This window comes from Squalius cephalus (genome assembly GCF_949319135.1).
Source record: "Squalius cephalus genome assembly, contig: scaffold_62, whole genome shotgun sequence".
Lineage (NCBI taxonomy): Eukaryota > Metazoa > Chordata > Actinopteri > Cypriniformes > Leuciscidae > Squalius > Squalius cephalus.
The window spans coordinates 402,525-420,638 of NW_027645841.1; the positions used below are offsets into that span (position 1 = coordinate 402,525).

Consider the following 18,114-nt stretch of genomic DNA (forward strand, 5'->3'; position numbering starts at 1 on the left):
TTCACATAGTTTGTAGTATTTTAAATTTAACCAACTCTTTAAATTTCAAGGTCTGCAATTTTATAAACAGTTTGTTTGTGTGATCTCGTAAACCTTTGAAAGTCACTATTCTTATCGCTTTCTTCTGCAATAAGAACAGCCTTTCTGTATAACTGGTGCATGCATTACCCCACACTTCAATGCAGTATGTTAAATATGGAACAATTAAGGTTAAATATAGAAGCTGTAATGAAGCTTCACCTAATGTGTGTTTAACATTATAAAGAATACCAATATTTTTGCTAACTTTACCTTTGATATGATCAATATGAGGCTTCCAGCTAAGTTTGCTGTCTAGGATAACTCCCAAAAATTTGATTTCTGAAACACATTCTATATTTACATCCTCAATAACTAAATTTGTGCATTCCTGTTTTCCCTTATTTCCAAAAACCATATAATTTGTCTTATCCCAATTTAGAAACAATTTATTACAATCAAACCATTTCTTTAATTCTGTCATTTCCCTTTCAATAATGGCCATTAATTCATTTAAATCTGTCCCAGTCTTGAACACAGTTGTGTCATCAGCAAACAACAAAAAATGTATGTCTTTGGAAGCCTCAAATATATCATTAATAAATAATATAAAAAGTTTAGGGCCAATTACAGAACCCTGTGGAATTCCGCATACAACAGTTTTACAGTCCGAGTTATGCTTTTTAAATTGAACGTATTGACTTCTACTTAAATAGCTTTCAAGCCATTTATATGTCTGACCCCTCAATCCATAGTGTTGTAGTTTTGTCAACAACAGGTTATGATTGACAGTGTCAAACGCTTTCTGTAAGTCCAGGAATATACTTACAAGATACTGTTTTTTGTCCATTGCAGCAAGAATTTCTTCAGTTAAATGAATTAGTGCAGTAGCAGTTGATCTATTGGATCGAAATCCGTATTGATAATCAAAAAGTAAATCATTTTTTTCCAAAAATAAATCTAATTTATAAGTAAACCATTTTTCTATTATTTTAGAAAACTGTGAAAGTATTGAAACGGGTCGATAATTATTAAACTCGTGTTTATCTCCTTTTTTAAAAATAGGTATTATCTTCGCAGTCTTCATCTTTTGAGGAAAAACACCTGAACTAAAAGAAAGATTGAAAATATAAGTTAGCGGTCGAAGTGTCACGGTTTAGAGAGAGAGAACCCAGGCGCAGAATGAACAGTGAGCAAACAGTTTATTATGGACAATTCGTACAGATGAGGATACTCAGAACACCACATTTAGCAGGCGGGCGACCAGGACATCAAACAACGGAGAGGATGAGTGGTGTGAATAATGTTGAGTGGAAGCCAAACAGGAACCAGAATGAAGATAACTCCAAACGATCTCAGAGGTTGTCAATTTCTGTGGAAACTTAATGCACACATGGAACACAGACAACACACCAAAACGAACCAGCAAAGACAAGAGGAAAAGAAGCACAATATAAAGGGACTAGAACACATAAGGATCAGGTGAGCACAATTAATGAAAGGGACCAAAGCACATGAGGATCAGGTGAGCACAATTAGTGAAATGAGGGCAAGACGAGAACTAAACAATGGGGCGTGGTAACAGAAAACAAGGAGGCAGGACAAGAGGAGCACATGGCAAACACAAACAAAGACAGAGCCATGTGCTCAGACACAAAACCAACAAGGAAACATTAAACAATGACAAAACAGACAAGACAGTAAGAGCAGGATCCTGACACGAAGTATACAATCTATCGTTTTTTTACAATGATCATATCTATTCCATCACCATCACAAGAAGTTTTAATTTTGCACTTTCTCACAATATCTAAGATTTCGGTTCCGGTGACTTCATTGAGAAACATTGACTGTAAAATTCTACTACTTACTGTCGCACTATTACACCATGCAACATGATTGGATTTTTCAAGTCTTTTCGCAATATTAGGTCCGACATTGACAAAGAAGGAATTAAACTCATTTGCAATATATGTTCCATTATTAATAACCTTTCCTTTGTGCTCAAAATACTCTGGTAAATTTTTACTCTGAGAATTTGGCTTCATAACCTTGTTTAGAATTTTCCAAGTTTCTTTAATATTAGTCTTATAATCATATAATTTGTTTTTATAATAGTCTTTTTTTGGGTATGTATTAGGCGACAGTTGTAATATCTTAGAATGCATGAATTGCTAACCTTAACTTTAAAGGGAGCGGATGGCAGTGTGAGAGAACCTCTGGTATATTGAGTCAAAGTGCACTCTTCGTTTGTTTTATGATGTTCCCTTAGGTGCAATTATAGCATTACTATAGTTTTTTGGACACAAAAACTTTTACATTTTAGTGATTTTTGACCTTTTCCCGACCTGTTTCTCATCCTCTGATTCAAACAGTCTGTTTTGGGGTTTTCCCCTTTAAGAGTTCAGTGTTAACGCCCACTGTTATGATTGGCTAACGTCACTGGCTAAAAGTAGTTTTAAAGCTACACTATGTAGGATTTTCTCTCATCTAGCCGTGAAATTGTTTATGACTACCAACTGAATATTACTTTCTAACCCCTCCCATTCCGAGGGCGTTTTAACTACTACGGTGGAGCTGTAATTAGAGCTTGATTAAATAAATGCTTTGTTTATAATGGGGAGGACATCTTAAGCTATGAAACTTGCAGGAAGTTTTAATAGTGCAAAGACCTCTTATATACCAAAAGATCAAGGCAAATTTGGTTTCTCATGTCATGACCCCTTAAAAAAAGCTGTGTGTGCATAAAATATCGAACAATAATTTGTTTCTTTTTGAAATTTAAAAGACAAGTTCGGTATTTTACACTTAAAGCCCTGTTTTCAGATCGTTTCTGATGAAATAGAACAGTTAAGATTCTTTTGCAGCATCTTTTGCAGCGATTTTTGTGTGAGCATATCAGTGAACACCTCTGGCCTGACCACTCGGTGAGTTTCACGTCTTTGTAAACGAAAGTTCAATGTGTTTTAGGAAGGATTGTTCTGTGCACACATTTCTCATCTATCATCTGCCTGTATATCATAATGGGTTCTGTCTAAATCTACAGTAATCTCTTTTACCCTAATATATTATTAAAATTATTTTATGTTACCCAAAGATGTTTATGTCATCATCATTATCTTTATACATCTATAAAACTTAACCTTGTGTGTGTGGAAAAAAATGTTTGAAATGTTCATGGTACTCTTTTAAATATTAGGATGGTAGACAGTTTACATTTTGCAACTTACAGTGTGGCAAATATGAATGAAAGTACAAATAAGGTACTAGAGCTGTGGTGAAGGAAAAGTTTATTAACTAATCGACTGTCTGGTCTTGGGTTCTTTTATAAAGCTTTTTGTACTTTTTATTAATTTTTTTTAGCTTGACCAGCATTTTAGCATATATATATATATATATATATATATATATAATATATATATATATATATATATATATATATATGTTCAACAACGTGAGGGCCATTAAACTTTGACAACTATTTTCATGGCCATTCTATATTTGCAAAATGGTCATTGACTTTTTCCTGTTCATTTGTACTAGAGGGAACTGCATACCCACTCACCTTGGAGAAGATTCTTCAGGGTATATACAGAAATTCTTAAGTTGAATTTAATACCTTTTAATACCTTTTTTAATACCGTCACAATATTTTTTAATACCAGCGCGACTTCAAGATGCAACTGTAGCGGTGTAAAGTAATGAAATATCTTTCCAAAAATAATAAAACATTTCATCACAATTTAATGAGGTGATTATAACTTAACTTCAACCCTGGACTCAAAAACAACATAGAGACAGATAGAGTTTGGTGGCCGATCCTTTCTTGCCTGTTTTTTTTTTTTTTTTTTTTTTAAGCTGTGATTTTACCCCTTGATTTCATAGCTTTGTAAGATAAAATCCTTCTTTGCTAGACCTGATAATTATTTTGGTCTATAATCATATCAATATCAAAAAGTAGAATAAAAAAGTAGCATTAAAAAGTTTATTTTAACTAAGTCTAACTTTCTACCATAAACTGTACAATTGAATAAAATTAGCTGCCAGATAAAAAATTAGCTATTAGATAACTTGCTTTGCACCTTTTTTTTTTTTCTGGTTTCACCTCACTCCAGTCTAAACTAAATGTTTGGTTTTTTTTGGTAATGTTTCTACACATTATGATATAAGTAACCTGAAAATACTACGTAGTTTACATGCATGAATACATGAATTGTTTGTTTATGTTACTTAACAGTGCATTAACTAATGTTAACAAATACAACTTTTGATTTCAATAATGTAGGCTACTAGTAAATGGTGAAATTAACATTAAGAAAGATTAATTAATGCTGTAGAAGTGCAGTTTATTAATAGTTAATGTTAATGTAGTTGACTAGAGTTTAATAAATGGAACCATATTGTAAAATGTTACCGAAAATGTTAGAAGAAGATAAGGCAATTTATTTTAGCACAATTCACACCCAGCGGTAATTCAAGAAATAAATCTCAGAATGCGCCACGTGAAACTTCGGTCTTCCGACCTTTTACCATCGTGTCAATAGATTTTGATTAATATGAGCGAGAGAGAGCAAGAGTGGAGAGAGTGCGCGCGCGCGACCGGGGCTCTCTCTGTTCTTTCAGTTAACATGTCATGCACCCTGTCACGAGCGCAGCAGTCATCTACATTAGGCTACTCACCGATCAAATAAGGCTTTGGCGGGCGCCAAAAAAAATTCAGTGCAGCAGTAACCCCGATGTCTCTAATTACTGAAATAGAAGCGAACTCGCGAACAGGTTTGGCAGCAAGCAGGGATGCAAACACATGTATGGTCAAAAAAGAGAGAGGTTATCGAAGCCCTCGCCCCGCGGCAAATTTCCAGATACTTACATAATTGTGATGAATTTAGTTATTATTTTGCAGTGTAAGATTACAGTTAACACCTTTAAATATTACATAAATGTATTATGTATTTTTATTAAACTTAATGAGTGTATAAATCAGCAGCAAAAAGTAATTCTTGAAAAAATCTGCAAAGTAATTTTATAAAATCTAAACATGTTAATAAAAACAAATTACTATTAGTACTCTTCTAAAATTCAATCAGGCAATCATACATTTCACAATTTTATATTTATATATTAATGTCAAGAATTCAGAAGTGTATATTTATATAGCCTACACTACACAGAAATAATATACAATTAAATTATGCTTATTTTAAATGTATTGAGCAGGCTAGGTATAAAAAAAATACAGGCTTTTAATAATCTTTCAGTGCGCAAAACCATGATGATATGAAACGCTTCAAAACAGAGCGCACAAAGCGCGTATGCGCATCGCGGGTGCAGAATGATGTGCTCAAGGCAATATGGAGACACAGTGTTCAGCGCTGCGCTGCACAAGTGCGCATTTAAAAGTTCACGGCACAACAAAGCGAAGAAATGTCGAGCGCACAAATCCTAGAGTATATCTGTCCAACAGTTTATTGATCATTTGTTTCACAGTTTTAAATTCCAGTTATTGTGCGTTTGATGCCGATTCACTGTCCTTGTGATGTGTGTGATCTAACAAGCACACGGTAGTGAGTCGTTTAAAAACAGCAACAAACTCCAACAAAATAAAGTCATTTTATGCAAATCCACAGCCTTTTATCTACAGATCATGCATTATAATGTGAATATATCGGAGAGAGTTTTACCGTGCATCCAACCGGAAGAGGCGCGCGCGCTGTTTGAATACTGAATGGAGAGTGATTGACAGCCGCAGAGGAGGGAAACCGAGTTTCCGTATACTTTAATGATGTAAATAGACTTCTGTCCCTCACATTAAGCTGTGGAATGACTTCAGATGACTTTGTCACCCAAACTGACGTGAAAAAAAGCGGGAGGCGCCGAAAAGCGCGCTGTTTGCATCCCTGAGCAAGCCAGCCGGGTACCAAGTTTGTTTCAGCGCGCGCTGCGAACGAAAACCACGTCACATGATATCGCTCAGGTTCTACTCGCAACATATAAATAAATCCACGCGAATTTTAGAAGAAAGGCCTGCACTTAACACAAATTGAAACTCATAGGCCTAGCTGGATGGGGGTTCGAAAATTTAATACCTCGACAGATGACATTTATTACTTTTTAATACTTTTTAATGGCCTTAATTTTGGCTAATTTCATTTACTACCTTTTAATACTTTTTACAACCCCGCGGACACCCTGTTCTTGGATTTGTGTCAGGATGCACTGCTATTCCAAGGTTAGGGTTCCCAGTGGAACCAAAATTAGAGTTCCTACACCCTCAAGAGAATGAGGCCATCCGATGTTTCCCCGAAGCGAATACCTGTGGCATTGTCTTGAGGCTGCCAATCCATCAGAATTATGAATTGTTCAGGGAAAGTATGGAAAGTGGTATTTTGCAATCCCCCACTTTTGGAGTAATGTAAAGTAATGTGGAGTTATGTTTATGTTTTAATGTTATATTATGGACACGTTAGTATACATTTAATATACATTTGTACTACTTACCTTTTGTGATGTTTGTGGGTATTGTAGAGTTTTGTTCTTTTCTTCAGTTATGTTTTGTGATATCTATGATCTGTATGTACATATGAAAGTGTTCAGATTACACAAAATGAAATTCAGCAAAACAGTAAAAATTTATTGATGACACTACCAATGTGATTTATGTTGTGATACTTTATACATGTTATTGTACTGAGAAAAGCCCAGGGATATGACAAAACAAAACAAAAAACATTTTTAATTTAAACACACTTTGATATAGGTTGCAGCTGGACCAGGACCAAAATTGTTTAGTACTGGCATAAACTATAGATCATGAGACAGAAAAGTAGAGGGGAGAAACAGATGTGAACATGACACATGCATTGAGCAACACTTCCAAGTGTACAAGGTTCAGACACTTCAAAATGAAAATTCTGTCATAATTCACTTTTTTTTCATACTATGAAGTCAATAGGGTCCATCAACTGTCTGATTACCGACATTCTTCCAAATATCTTCCTTTGTGTTGTGAGAATTCATACAGTTTTGAAACATCTTGAGGGTGAGAAATGATGACAGAATTTTTAATTTGAAGTAAAATATTCCTTTAAATGTCATTTTAAGGCCTTAGGTTTTCCACAAAAGAAAGAACATCTTTAAGAACATTTACTCCAAGATTTTCCCGGGGGCCACCAAGTGGATCAATTTGTTCAGTGAGTTGTTGCATCTCAGCATCAGCCAGAGTGAACTGGTTTGGAGGTAAAGTAACCCGTTCAGGCCAAAGCACATGAGGTACATCAGATACAGAGCGACCCTCACCACCAACTTGTTCTGCTGGATTACGCTCTTCTCCACTGGAGCCTGAGGGTCTTGCTGCAAATATTTCTCGCACTGCAGTACTCGGCTGCCTCTGCTGTGCCAGGCAACCCCGGACAAAAATTTGCAGGGGTGACTGGTGTCTCTCGGTTCGCAAACCATGATTGTTCCACTAGCCTGAGAAATTTAACAAGTCTTTATTAATTCTTGGGATGTAGACATGATGCAGAGCCCACATGTGCATTTCATTGTCTACATCCACAATGCCCTCACTCTCAAGAAAATTGAAAAGGTCATAGTACACATTTGACACCCCACGCCACAGATCGACCCAAAGTCTTTCAATTCTTTGATTGTGTGTACTCCTTCCTCTAAGAGCACTACCTCGGTCTGTGCCTCTGAACAAGTTCATGAACAGGCACACGGCGTTGTTCTCTCCACCATGGTCAGTCCTTACTCTGGAAGGGACTCCATATTTGGAAATGGCATCCAAGAAACAATCCATGACAGTGCTGCTACGATTGTTGTTGGCAGCACGAAGAAAGGTGATGAGACGACTATAGCCATCAATGGCCCCATGAATTACTATCCTCCATCTAATCAACACAAATACATAATTACTTAGTTGAACATGCTGTAGACAACAACAAAATATACTACCAGGTTGTGCTTTTGATGTGCTACATCAGCATTGTTTTACATCCATTAATGGGCATTTAAGGAAATTGTAGGAAACTCAGAATCGAAGACCAGGAGACTTGGTTCTTTCTTCAGCAGGATTCTTTATTGAGAACACGAGCTGTCGTAGCTGCAGTCATCAAGTCTAACTAACATAACTTTAAATGGTATCTTATAGGGATTCAGTGGGCAGTCCTTAAAGGTGCTGACCTGACACACAGCCTTAGGGATGACCACTAAATCTAATCATCTAAAGACAATAGAGGAAAAAGACAATAGAGGCAATTACCCCCAACTGGAGATAATGGTATTCCTCAAATTGTATAAACAGCATGGTCACGAGAACTAAGACTATGTAAACATTCACACATAGCTTGTCAAGTTATTCACACATAACTTGATTAGAAGAGAAAAGAATAATACAAATGGTTAAGTGTTTCACAACAAATATCCCCACAAAATCTAAACAACCTGTTTTAATGAATTGCTCAATTCTTATTAAAAGTGTGGCAAAAAAGTGTTTATCTAAAAAGACGAAAGAATAGAGTGGTTTAGGCATACTGAAATATTTAAGATAAAGTAAAATAAAATTAAAAACTACCTTATTAGTTTGTGGTTTCCATCCAGATGCCATAAGGAATTAGGTCCTGCGACACGGTAGGACCTTCTGCGTAGTCGCTGAGACATTGCTCTGAGAGCTGCAGCCCTTGGGTTGACACGATGCATACTGCTCCTCACTCTGCATCTCTGAACCAGAAGTCCCTCTGCCCTCAGTTGTGCTCGAACTGCCTCTGATCCAAGTTGGTCATTTCCAGCCACTAGGTCCCTGATCTTTTCATCCAAGTCTACATCAGATATGTCCGAGTATGAAGCAGACTGCAACAGATTGAAGCACCTGAAAAGATATATCCCCAGTATTTTAACATTTACTAGGAGTTCTAAAATAAATCAAAAGATGCACTCAGCATTTTTCATTTGATTATGATCAAATGAGATGAGGTCACCAGTCATATCAGTGACCAAACAGATGACATTTTATTCTCTGTGGATGGGGTATAATGCATGCAGTCAATGGATATATTTATTATATAATACAATTTACCTTAAACGTCGTTTAACTGTGGACACGGAGGTGTGTAGAATATCTGCAATCTGTGTTACAGTGAAGCCACAAAACAACAGAAATGACAGTTGATCCTGAGTAATGACATAAGACGGTGCCCCTCTGGATCCATTACTATTCAGTGGAGGTCGATATCCAGTACTTTCTGTAGAAAAACAATATTCTGCTTTTATAAAACAATTTTCTGAAATTGTACAAAATGATATAACTAATATTTTGTGTTCTCTGAATGCTTCTCATGCTTGTGATACAAATAATTTAAACATGACTTTTCTTAAAACTCATGCCAGTACTCTTATACCACTCTTTCATCATTTAGTTAATTTGTGTATTAGACAATCAGTATTTCCTGCCTTGTGGAAAACGGCCCAGATCACCCCGATGTTTAAGTCTGATGATCCAACTAATATTTCCAACTACCGTCCAATTGCAATTCTCCCAACCATTTCCAAGTTGCTTGAAAAAATATTGTATAATCAACTAATTAACCACCTTGAAAATAATAACCTGCTCAGTGATTGCCAGCATGGCTTTCGACCCTTGCGGTCAACTATGTCGGCTTTGTTGCTTCTCACTGAGCAAATACGTGCGTCTTTAAACAAGGGTCAGATTACTGGAGTTATATACATAGATTTTCAGAAAGCTTTCGATACAGTCAATCATCAAATTCTGTTAAACAAACTTCTTTCTTTTCATTTGTCATTTTCCGCAATAGATATTTTTACATCATATTTAAGTGACAGATCTCAGACTGTAAGAATCGGCTCAGTAACATCACAGCCACGAGTGTGTTCTATGGGAGTTCCACAGGGCAGTATTTTAGGTCCTTTACTTTTCCTTATGTATATTAATGATCTTCCTTGTGTTTTGAATTTTTCTAGTTCTTTGCTATATGCTGATGACACTGTTATTTTTCTTTCTGGTTCTAATATCGACACAATCAATTACAGACTTAACACAGATCTGCAGCATTTACATAACTGGCTGCAAGATAATCATTTAACACTTAATGTCAAGAAAACACAATGCATGTATTTCTATTCATCTAGGAGACAGCTATCCATATCCAATCCTATCACTTTTTCTAATCAAACGCTTTCAATTGTATCAGCATATAAGTATTTGGGAGTCTATCTTGACTCACATCTTACTTATCAAGAACATGTTCAAACCCTAACCAGAAAGTTAAACCAAAAGTTATATGTTTATAGCAAAATTAGACCATATTTGTTGCTTTCTGTTTCAAAAACCTATCTTCATGCCATCATTCTGTCCACTTTGTCGTATTGTTTACCTGTTTGGTCACTAACAACAAATGAGATTATTGAACCTGTAATAAGAATTTATAATAGAGCTCATAAGATCCATGTCAGGCTTCCAGGCTGGACTCACCACTGTACTGCACTATCTTTGTGTAATGCCTTGACATTTCAGAACTATAAAATAAGCCATGGGATAAACTTGTTTTATCAAATCTCAAATGGACACACTGTAACTGCTCTAAACGAATTGGTTCCGAAACTTAGCTCAAGGTCTGAGCGCACTACGAGATCTTTTACAAATGGACTCTTGCCTTTACCGGCTTTTAAAAACTGTTATGGACAGAGATCTTTTTTTCATGTGCTCACTAAAACCTGGAATGAGATCCCACAGCACATCAGAACTATCACATCAAGAAGACTATTTAAAATAACATTTGCTCGCCATTTAATGGACAGGTATAGCTGTGACCATTGAGACGGCTCTATAGCCCCTCTTGTTGTCCAATATCTTGGTTTGTGTGTCTGTTGTTGTCTCTAGCTGTTTAGTGTGTGAACTTTGTTGTGTATGTGGTTTATATGTTCTGCAGAGCAGGAACCTGCTGAAAATCAGTTTTATACTGAGCCAGGCCCGATTGTCCTTAATCTTTTCCTGTTTTAAAAATATAAATAAATAAATAAATAAATAAAACACTTGATTAGGAAAAAGGTTGACTACATGATAATTTTCCTATAGTTCAGAAGGCTTAAACAATTCCCGGAGGGCCACTGCCCTGCAGAGTTTAGCTCCAACCAAAAACACCTGATCCAGTTAATGCAGTGCATTATGGGATTGAATGTCTGCACTCGATAACGTCCACTATGGTTTTGGACACCACTACAAATGGCTGTCCCTAGTGCACTATTTAATTCTTTATTTTGTTTGCAAAACAGTTTGGCATTTACCTTCCTGCACTCTCGGTTCAGAAGTTTGAATCTCCTGAATAAAATCTGATACTTCATGGATTATCTCATCTGCTGCCTGAGAATTTAGAAGCCTCCCCTTTGCCCATTCCAGGCTCCTCAGCATGGTTTGAAGTCTGAAAAGTAAAAAATAAATAAATAATAAATAAATTTTATAATCTAAATTTTTACTACAAATACAGCAAGGTGGCTCAACACCAGTAGAACATATCTGCCAACTTTTTTTTGGGGGGGGGGGGGTATATACAATAAGTGTATTGTGATTGTCAAAACATTTTAGTGACTAAACTGAATTTTATTAGGTTTCACGAGTTCACACTTACATATAATTTGAAGGGGTAAAGTTTAATGCGTATTTGGCGTGCTGTCCGGAGGGAGGGCTCCGAGCTCGGAGTTCGGCCCGAACCCAGAGTACTCCCCCCGTATGTAAGTGTTTAGGACTAGAAGCGTGGAGAAGGGGTGGTGGAGGGATGCTGCAAAAACTGTCAATGGAATGAGGTGAGACTGCTGAGTATATATATACACCTCTTACCATTGATTGCTGAGTTCTCTCCACCAGTGGTGTAGTCCTAAAAAAAAAAGTGGTTTACTACACCCCCCCAGAGAAAAAAATAATTAAAGGCAAAAACATGTCAGAAGTCATTGTTTATTTGGTTTATTAGGTATATATCAATTCATATACATTTATATCAATTTACAAGTCATTGTTTTTTTTGTTAATTAGGAATATATACATTTAAAACTACATTTACAATCTGGCGTTTTTTTTATTTACATTTATCTATTATGCATTTTTTTTACAGTACGTTCCAAACAGATTTACTATTTTTTGTTATATTAACAGATTTACATTGACGTGACTGAGGGTCATTTGCAGTGCGATGATGTCTTGCCCAGGAATTAACATATTTCTCTGGGTTGAACAGTGAAATTGGTGGGCCATTCAGGTTGATCATCATTAAATTTGAAACATGTGAAACAAGAAGCAAAGACCTCTTGTTGGTCAAGATGGTATTCATCAGACTGAAACCTCTTTCACATTCTGCAGTACTTACAGGAAAAGTCTGCATGCAGTTCTTAAGGGGTTTCAAATTCTGACTTTCAGTTTGGGGAGATTCAATTAAGTCTCGCATTCCCTTAATGGCCTGGTCAGGGCACACATTAAAACGTGCACAAAGCCTACAAATCTCTGCTTCACCATAACGAATGCTAGGCTCTGATGGCCACCTGCTTGTGTCAAGAATACTTAAATCTTTGAGAATGTCTTCTTCAAAAGGAAGACGTTTCTGTAGACTGTCAATTAGCCTTTGCAAGAATTCCTCAGTGTTAATGGACTTCATCTTAGGGTTTGACTTCAAGTGCACATCTTTAAATGTGCCATGATCCTTTGCTTCCAGGGCAGCTGATAGTTTCTCTCCTGGTTGAGTTTTAAATGATGTTGAAACTCTGATTGCTCTTTTCACAAGAAGATCTGCTCTGAGTAGGGTCATAGTTTGAGCTTGTAGTTCCTCAGAGACAATGGACAGTTCATGCAAGGTATCATACATCAAACCAAGATCACAGAGAAATTCTGGGCTCTTCAGTCTGTCACACAAGCCTCTGTATGTCTGTCTCTCAGTGCAGGTCCTCTGGTCATCATTGGAGGCCTTTTCAAAGTGTCTGGCAAGAGCAGTAAAAGAGGTCCAGACAGCCCGAACGGTCCGAAAACTGCTGGCAACCCATCTAACATCTAAGATTCTGCCAATTTTGAGAACCTGAGAGCCAACCTCAGCTGCTGATTCTAAAAGCTCTCTTTGGTTTTTGTTTGATTTGCTATAGATGTTGTGCAATTTTTCAACAAAGACTCTGAAGTGATTTATAGCAGTAACTTTATCTACAGCATCAGAAACTGCCAGTTCTAACCTATGATTCATGCAGTGCCAAGTGAGCAGGTTTGGAAATCTCATTTTCAATTTAGTTGACACACCAGAGTGTTTTCCTAACATTACACTAGCACCATCTGAGACAAAAGATACCCAGTTTTGTTTTAGCCACTCCTCTGTGAATCCAGCTTTTGTTAGGCAACTCATTAAAGCATCAGTTATTCCTTCAGATGTCTGGTCCTTAAGTTCCACTAGATCAAGAAATATGAACTCTGGCGGTTCACCTAGCACAGAGGTTTTGATGTTAACAATCAAGGTGGTTCTTCTACTCAAGGTGGAAGCCTCATCTATTAGTACAGCTAGTTTGCTTGAGGATCTAATAATGTTATTCACAATTGAACACTGCATTTCTTTCGCAATGCTTTCAATAATGTTGGTGGCACTGAAACGAGAGTGCAGAATGTGTCCCATTTTGACTCCATTTAGCTGCTGGAGTTCTACGAGCGTTTCGTGATCTGTGAAGGGACGATTATTTTTGGCTAGGTAATATGCAGTTCTGAACACTGAGTAAGTCTCTTTTAGTAACGACAAGTTCATTGTGTCCACATTTTTTCCCAGCACATCTTTTTTTTTTTTTTTTTTCTATATTTTCAGCATGAGCATGTGCTTTTGAGCAATAATGTCTTTTGATTTTGTTCCTTAATGAACATAAAACAGTGTCCCTGTTTTCATTGATAGAACCTTGAATTTGAAATGTAGACCACTCCATGGAAATCTGGACACCTTGTTCTTTAAAGACCCCTGTTGATCCTGCATTACAGCAGACCAGGCATCCTGTAATTAAGAAAGTAAAAATGGAATTAGTTGTATGCCATTAATTTCAGTTGTCATTTGTTTATTTTAGATTTTAGCTGCATTTTTTAAATTTATTACCACAAATGCCATAAACCATGCTTCATTCAAAGACAGCTAGGTCAAGAATTTCATGTTGTTAGCATAAAATGTTTATAAAATCTTTAAAAGAATAAGAAAAACAAACAAACATAGGCCTTAAAAAACTCCATGTTATATATGTTATGCTATAGTCATTTTAATATTAATTTAACTTGAACAATAGTCTCTGCTTTTATTTTACAAATTGTGAAAAAAGTAAAAGCTCATATGAATTAAAGTCAGATTGAACAATCACATACCAAGCCTCTTATTCTTGCACCCCAACCAAGGGTTCTTTGATTTAAAAGCTTCCCATTGGCTTTTACTCCAAATGTCCGGCCAATCTTCAGTACATGGTATGCCAGGACCTAAACAAAAACATGATTTCATTGCACACAATTTTAATGTAAAGCCTACCCTATAAGACTGATGTGCTTTATAATTTCATAAATAACAGACTAATGTTAAAGTGATAGTTCACTTAAAAATGAAAATCCTGCCATTATTTCCTCCTTCTCATGTCATTCCAAACCTGTAAGGCTCTCTGTAAGGTTCAAAACACTAATGAATATATTTTGGATTGAATCATCTGAAAGTAATGGACAATACAGTGTACACCTTTTAAAGGTTGTATCAGCGATTTCTAGCCTAAAACATAAAGTGTCAATTTCAGCTGACCTTTCTTCACGATCCGCTCGCTGCCTGCCCTATAAATTGTCTGTGAAAAAAACGTGTCTCTCTGGTCAGCCTAGGGTCCGAGATATGCCAAAAAAACAATCGGCACTACCAACCTTTCCACACATAAACAAACAGTGTTCCAACCAATCAGCGTCCGGGGTTTAGTGTTGTGGACTTTCGCTCCGCCTCCCTCACATCCCAGCACCAGTAGGAAAGTCCACAACACCAAACCCCTGACGCTGATTGGTTGGAACACTATTTGTTTATGTGTAGAAAGGTTGGTAGTGCCGATTGTTTTTTTGGCATATCTCGGACCCTAGGCTGACCAGAGAGACGCGTTTTTTTCACAAACAATTTATAGGGCAGGCAGCGAGCGGATCGTGCAGAAAGGTCAGCTGAAATTGACACTTTATGTTTTAGGCTAGAAATCGCTGATACAACCTTTAATGCAAAATATTTTAAATTGTGTTGTGAAAATCAACAAAAGTCTTGTGGGTTTGGAATAATATTAGTGTGAATAATTAATGATAGGATTTTTATTTTTGGGTGAACTATCCCTTTAACAATTGCAATTATGTGTTTTACAAAAATGACATATTAGTCTCTGAAAGTGAACTAATCCTAATAGTGAACTACTAGTCTTGAGCAGGTTATAAATCCAGCCACATTGTGAGATGCCCATCAAATTATGAGCAAACAAAAGACTATAACTGAGTGACACATAATACTAACCTACTTTCTACTCTACTAAATATTAAATCACTATAGTAAGCATTTTCCTATTATGACTTTGGAAAGACCTGAGCTGTCTGTGCTGGTCTGATAATGGCCTGTGCTGGAGGTCTGGGCTGTGCTGGTCTGACTTGGGCCTGTGCTGGAGGTCTGGGCTGTGCTGGTCTGACTTGGGCCTGTGCTGGAGGTCTGGTCTGTGCTGGTCTGACTTGGGCCTGTGCTGGAGGTCTGGGCTGTGCTGGTCTGACTTGGGCCTGTGCTGGAGGTCTGGGCTGTGCTGGTCTGACTTGGGCCTGTGCTGGAGGTCTGGGCTGTGCAGGTCTGATAATGGCCTGTGCTGGAGGTCTGGGCTGTGCTGGTCTGACTTGGGCCTGTGCTGGAGGTCTGGTCTGTGCTGGTCTGACTTGGGCCTGTGCTGGAGGTCTGGTCTGTGCTGGTCTGACTTGGGCCTGTGCTGGAGGTCTGGGCTGTGCAGGTCTGATAATAGCCTGTGCTGGAGGTCTGGGCTGTGCTGGTCTGACTTGGGCCTGTGCTGGAGGTCTGGTCTGTGCTGGTCTGACTTGGGCCTGTGCTGGAGGTCTGGGCTGTGCAGGTCTGACTTGGGCCTGTGCTGGAGGTCTGGGCTGTGCAGGTCTGATAATGGCCTGTGCTGGAGGTCTGGGCTGTGCTGGTCTGACTTGGGCCTGTGCTGGAGGTCTGGTCTGTGCTGGTCTGACTTGGGCCTGTGCTGGAGGTCTGGTCTGTGCTGGTCTGACTTGGGGCTGTGCTGGAGGTCTGGGCTGTGCTGGTCTGACTTGGGCCTGTGCTGGAGGTCTGGGCTGTGCTGGTCTGACTTGGGCCTGTGCTGGAGGTCTGGTCTGTGCTGGTCTGACTTGGGCCTGTGCTGGAGGTCTGGGCTGTGCTGGTCTGACTTGGGCCTGTGCTGGAGGTCTGGTCTGTGCTGGTCTGACTTGGGCCTGTGCTGGTCTGACTTGGGCCTGTGCTGGAGGTCTGGGCTGTGCTGGTCTGACTTGGGCCTGTGCTGGAGGTCTGGGCTGTGCTGGTCTGATAATGGCCTGTGCTGGAGGTCTGGGCTGTGCTGGTCTGACTTGGGCCTGTGCTGGAGGTCTGGTCTGTGCTGGTCTGACTTGGGGCTGTGCTGGAGGTCTGGGCTGTGCAGGTCTGACTTGGGCCTGTGCTGGAGGTCTGGGCTGTGCTGGTCTGACTTGGGCCTGTGCTGGAGGTCTGGTCTGTGCTGGTCTGACTTGGGCCTGTGCTGGAGGTCTGGGCTGTGCTGGTCTGACTTGGGCCTGTGCTGGAGGTCTGGTCTGTGCTGGTCTGACTTGGGCCTGTGCTGGTCTGACTTGGGCCTGTGCTGGAGGTCTGGGCTGTGCTGGTCTGACTTGGGCCTGTGCTGGAGGTCTGGTCTGTGCTGGTCTGACTTGGGCCTGTGCTGGAGGTCTGGTCTGTGCTGGTCTGACTTGGGCCTGTGCTGGAGGTCTGGGCTGTGCAGGTCTGATAATGGCCTGTGCTGGAGGTCTGGTCTGTGCTGGTCTGACTTGGGCCTGTGCTGGAGGTCTGGTCTGTGCTGGTCTGACTTGGGCCTGTGCTGGAGGTCTGGTCTGTGCTGGTCTGACTTGGGCCTGTGCTGGAGGTCTGGGCTGTGCAGGTCTGATAATGGCCTGTGCTGGAGGTCTGGTCTGTGCTGGTCTGACTTGGGCCTGTGCTGGAGGTCTGGGCTGTGCAGGTCTGACTTGGGCCTGTGCTGGAGGTCTGGTCTGTGCTGGTCTGACTTGGGCCTGTGCTGGAGGTCTGGTCTGTGCTGGTCTGACTTGGGCCTGTGCTGGAGGTCTGGGCTGTGCAGGTCTGACTTGGGCCTGTGCTGGAGGTCTGGGCTGTGCAGGTCTGACTTGGGCCTGTGCTGGAGGTCTGGGCTGTGCAGGTCTGACTTGGGCCTGTGCTGGAGGTCTGGTCTGTGCTGGTCTGACTTGGGCCTGTGCTGGAGGTCTGGGCTGTGCAGGTCTGATAATGGCCTGTGCTGGAGGTCTGGTCTGTGCTGGTCTGACTTGGGCCTGTGCTGGAGGTCTGGTCTGTGCTGGTCTGACTTGGGCCTGTGCTGGAGGTCTGGTCTGTGCTGGTCTGACTTGGGCCTGTGCTGGAGGTCTGGGCTGTGCAGGTCTGATAATGGCCTGTGCTGGAGGTCTGGTCTGTGCTGGTCTGACTTGGGCCTGTGCTGGAGGTCTGGGCTGTGCAGGTCTGATAATGGCCTGTGCTGGAGGTCTGGGCTGTGCTGGTCTGACTTGGGCCTGTGCTGGAGGTCTGGTCTGTGCTGGTCTGACTTGGGCCTGTGCTGGAGGTCTGGGCTGTGCAGGTCTGACTTGGGCCTGTGCTGGAGGTCTGGGCTGTGCAGGTCTGACTTGGGCCTGTGCTGGAGGTCTGGGCTGTGCAGGTCTGATAATGGCCTGTGCTGGAGGTCTGGGCTGTGCTGGTCTGACTTGGGCCTGTGCTGGAGGTCTGGTCTGTGCTGGTCTGACTTGGACCTGTGCTGGTCTGATAATGGCCTGTGCTGGAGGTCTGGGCTGTGCTGGTCTGACTT

General features: G+C 40.0%; 1 long non-coding RNA gene across 1 annotated transcript; it reads right to left on the reverse strand.

Annotated features, from left to right (window-relative positions):
• Positions 1 to 8,593: 8,593 nt before the first annotated feature.
• Positions 8,594 to 11,436, reverse strand: LOC307154123. The gene is made up of 3 exons (XR_013820277.1): positions 11,317 to 11,436; positions 9,092 to 9,257; positions 8,594 to 8,884 (listed from the first exon to the last, which is right to left on the reverse strand). It is a non-coding gene; the product is annotated as an uncharacterized lncRNA (long non-coding RNA).
• Positions 11,437 to 18,114: the final 6,678 nt, after the last annotated feature.